We start from the raw sequence: 4330 nt of genomic DNA, 5'->3' as shown, positions 1-4330 counted from the left end.
AATTATAGGATTATTTATTAAAAGATTGATGTATGGAGTCTTTCATTATGTTTAGATTCATGATTCAATTATTTTATTGTGCGTTCTCACAATTCAAAATATTTCAATGATTGAAAAATAAAGCATCGCAGATATATTGTATTCTATAAATATCTATAAATACTAAAGAAATAATTTCTGCTCGTAAAAATCGATTTCATATCGAAATAATAATTTATTATTTTAGATTTCTGTTACTATAATTCTTAGTTGATTAAATGAATAAATTACGATTAAATGCGATAGAGAATTTTTGTCGCAATTTGTATATAGATATTAATTATGTGTTATTTATAAAAGTTAATTAATCATATAGTTATAATAAATAATTTTCGGTGTTGATCGCGATCGCATCTAGAAAAAAAATTTAACGGCGTATCATTATATTACTCATTAAAAAATATTAGACAATAACATATAAAATTATATAAATATGAATAAATATGAAATTATATAAATCGTTTCATAATCGGCATGCAGATATTACAAATGCTATCTGCATCTGATTTATATAATTTTTCATATGTCATTGTCTAATATTTTCAATGTGTAATAATATTAATGTCACGTTGAAGGTAGATTAAAAGATAAACGTTCGTATTTATTGTATGTATTGTGACGAGTAATTTGAAATATACTAATAATTTAAAATATATTAATAATTAAAAGAGAAAGGATTTTTCTTGTGCTCCAGTTATCGCGCTTTTTATTGGTTCTTAGTTATCAATTGTTTAGTTAATTTTTAATTATTATTATTTGAGCCAATTTTTTATTTTAATTTTAATACTTATATTATTTAATATTTAAAAATAATATTTAAAAATAAACTAGAATATTTTTTGTATTATAATTTATTTTCAATGATGAACCGTTGTGATAAAGATCACGTAAAAATGGCGGTGGCGATGGTGATGATGGATGATGTGTGATTAATATATTGTATCAAGGAATATACTAATAATTAATTATATTATTAATACAGAGAGGGAAAGACCACCCAAAACTTTAGATTTGTATTAAAAATTTAGCGTTTTGCATTATCGATACTTGTGTTAACAACGGAACATTCCAAAATAATGTTACCTACTGAAAACATTCATTATTTAGCTTCGTAGTTCATGTCCACGTTTTTATTTCAGAGGGCGTATTGCCTTTAGGAATTACCCAAGTGATCTATGATGTTTCTTATTCTTCTTTCTGATTGAAATTAATTGAGGCAAATATTTTTTTAATTAAACGGTAGTATATATTAAATTACATATAATAATGGCGATGGTGGTGATAGATAATGAGTGATTAATATATAATATAATATAATATCGAGTAATATATTATAATAATTATACTTGATAGATAGATAGATAGATAGATAGATAGAGAGAGAGAGAGAGAGATCACAAAGTGGCATGGAATACAATCCGAAATTATGTTACCCATTGAAAACATTTGTAGATTTGACTACGTAGTTCATATTTATATTTTTTTGTTTATAGGATGCATTGCTTTCAGAGATCGCCTAAAAGCAGATTATGACAAAAGCAGACTATGACAAAACAGAGTGAAAACTATGAACAATTTTGTTGTTTGTTTTATAGATTTTCAAAATGGCTTGTCGTATGCTACATATTTGTAGAGTTGTAAATAATTTGATAAAAATGTTCAATCTGTAAACAATGGTAACACAAATGAAATATATCATTGTCTCTAAATCATTATATGTAATTAACATATAATATGTATTTAAAATTAATTTATCAATTTAATTCTAATAAAATTATGAAATTTTTTTCAGGTATATATTATTGTTTAATATTGTTTAATTTATTGCTTGTCAGTCATTCACATTTATTAAAAATAGTCACTTTATTAAATAATGTGAGAAACTCTATGTTCTTTGCGAATAGTAAGTAGAACTTTTATGGATATAGCATTTTGATAATAGTTTATATTTACAGTAGAAAATAGTTTGTATTTCACTGTGCTTTTGTTCTATAGGACCTGAAGATGAATTATGAAAAGATGTGACAAGTATCAATAATGCAGGAAGATGCAGAGGTACAGCAAGAAGAGTAGTGAAAAGAGAGACCTAAATAAGGAGCAAATTATTGGCATGGGAAAAATTCCGATACAATTTCCTGGTCTAAACACTCCTGTGTTTAGAGGAAAAGAATTAATTCAACAGCAAAAACTGCTTGTAAATCTTGAAAGAAAGCAAAAATGGAATTACCACAAAGTCAGACCAGATCAATGCAAATAAAATTATCGCCATTGGAATGTGGTTGGACGAGTGTTACAATGGATGGCAGAAGCATTGAATCAGATCTTATTGGAAAAGGTTAATATTTATGCTATTATTGGATTATAATGGTTAAATCACACACATACAAAAATCATGTGATACGATGTCTATTTTCAATTTTTTTTTTGATGTTTCAGTTCTAAATATTAGAATTTTATATAATTAATATCTTTGTTTTCTGCAGATACATTTGAAAGTTTTGAAACCTGGATTTTGGAAAACAAAATGATAACTTGTATGACCAGTAATTTAGCACGTAAGACTAGAATCAGTTCATTTATAGTAACTGGAAATGGAAATGGATTAGCGCGCTGGATTTGCGTTATCAAAAGCCAAAGCATCCCTAAAGACGGTTAAAAATAGGGCTGGTCAAAGATTAATGTATATTCCTACATATAAGGAACACACTAGTAAGAAAATACTTGTCAATACTATATAATATAAAAGTTATTTCTTCTCTTTTAATATCACTTTATATTTTTCAGTGTTACATGATTTTTTTACACACTTTGAGAATATAAAAATATTTGTAAAGAAAATTCATGAAGGATAATGGGCTTGTTTGTCATCATGCGATAAAAGCATGTTGCGAGACAATTGGCATAAAGGATATGTATGCCAAAGTACAAGGAGGAATGTAAAAGCATTCTTTGGTTGGTTTATTGCAATAGGTGTGAATATAAAGTATTTAAAGGCATATTATACTTTTTATTTAATTTATATTAGAACGAAACATTTTTTATTTATAAAAATATATATACATATATATATATATATATATATATATATATGTTAGACATAAAGCTAAAAAAAAACGTAGATTGTGTCGATTAATTAATTAATTGTTTTATTTAATTATCAATTTATATATATATATTATTAACAATAATTTTTTGTTTACCTAAACTGTATAAAGTTGTACATAACAAACAATCTTTTTCATTTAGTATTTCAAGCATATTTTCATAGAACTTTAATTTAATTATTATATTATTAAAAATATTGAACAAAATAAAGAATTAAAGCTGGCTTTCTCTGCAGTCTCATGGCAGATTATATCAGAAATCATATTTTAATTATTGCAATATATCATGAAACAAATCAATCTCAAAATAATGGAAATATTTGCAGATATATCAAATATGTAATGTAAATATTTTAATTTTTTTGTATGCGATCTATTTTTTATTCTATCGATGTTTTCATAGTGATGCACCTTGAGCACTTTTGCTTCATATGTTTGCAATAAAAATATATTAAAGCAAATTATTTTGCAAATTTATTATTCTAATTTTTATTTAGAAAGACTAAGATTAAAAAAAACGTATGGATTTTTTTCAGATATTTCTATTGAAAAAAATGCATCAGATAAAATTATCCTGTACATTTTAAATGTGCCAAAAGATTTGCTCTTTATTCCATTTACTGCAATAATGTACACTAAAAATGACAGATCTATATTAAAAATGATAGATCTATATTTAGTAGTTGGAAAGAAAGAGAGGAGAAATGAAAAGTGCATCTAGAGAATTTAAAAGAATAAAAATCTAAAAATATAATAATACATAAAAATTAATATTATGTATTTTTTTCATGAGGAATGTGGGGCGCACATTTATGCATTTATTTATTTAGATGAGATTTACTTTAGAGCACATTCAGTATTCAACTTTAATTTTATTTTCTCTTTCTTATGATATATAAGTATAACATAATTACCTGCAAATGCTATCATTTTTGTGTGCTTACAGTGATACAGAAGCAACATTACAAGTACTATATTTACAGATAACATTTGCATAATAAAAAAAAGCACCAAAAATCTAATGATGAAAAAAGGATAAATATTGTAGACCAGCATAAGTATCAACCAATTATTCCACTGCTCTGTTTCATTAGAGTTGCAATTTTCTTTTATATCATAAATATTATAAATAAGATAAAGATTTCTGTATGTTTCAAATAAATTTATATATTTTATGTATGTAATAC

The 4330-nt window shown here is 24.6% G+C and overlaps 1 long non-coding RNA gene across 4 annotated transcripts; it reads left to right on the top strand.

Moving 5' to 3' along the window:
• Positions 1 to 1832: 1832 nt before the first annotated feature.
• Positions 1833 to 4106, top strand: LOC112639924. Of its 4 annotated transcripts, none has more exons than XR_003123745.1 (5): positions 1833 to 1942; positions 2035 to 2374; positions 2523 to 2748; positions 2824 to 3009; positions 4090 to 4106. It is a non-coding gene; the product is annotated as an uncharacterized LOC112639924 (long non-coding RNA). The 4 variants fall into 4 exon arrangements; XR_003123746.1 differs by lacking the exon at positions 4090 to 4106 and adding an exon at positions 3680 to 3697; XR_003123744.1 differs by lacking the exon at positions 4090 to 4106 and adding an exon at positions 3380 to 3399.
• Positions 4107 to 4330: the final 224 nt, after the last annotated feature.

This window comes from Camponotus floridanus, unplaced genomic scaffold (genome assembly GCF_003227725.1).
Source record: "Camponotus floridanus strain SB8 unplaced genomic scaffold, Cflo_v7.5 scaffold119, whole genome shotgun sequence".
Taxonomy (NCBI): Eukaryota; Metazoa; Arthropoda; class Insecta; order Hymenoptera; family Formicidae; genus Camponotus; species Camponotus floridanus.
Note: the sequence above shows the minus strand (reverse complement) of the source record. Positions and strands in the feature narration are given on the sequence as shown.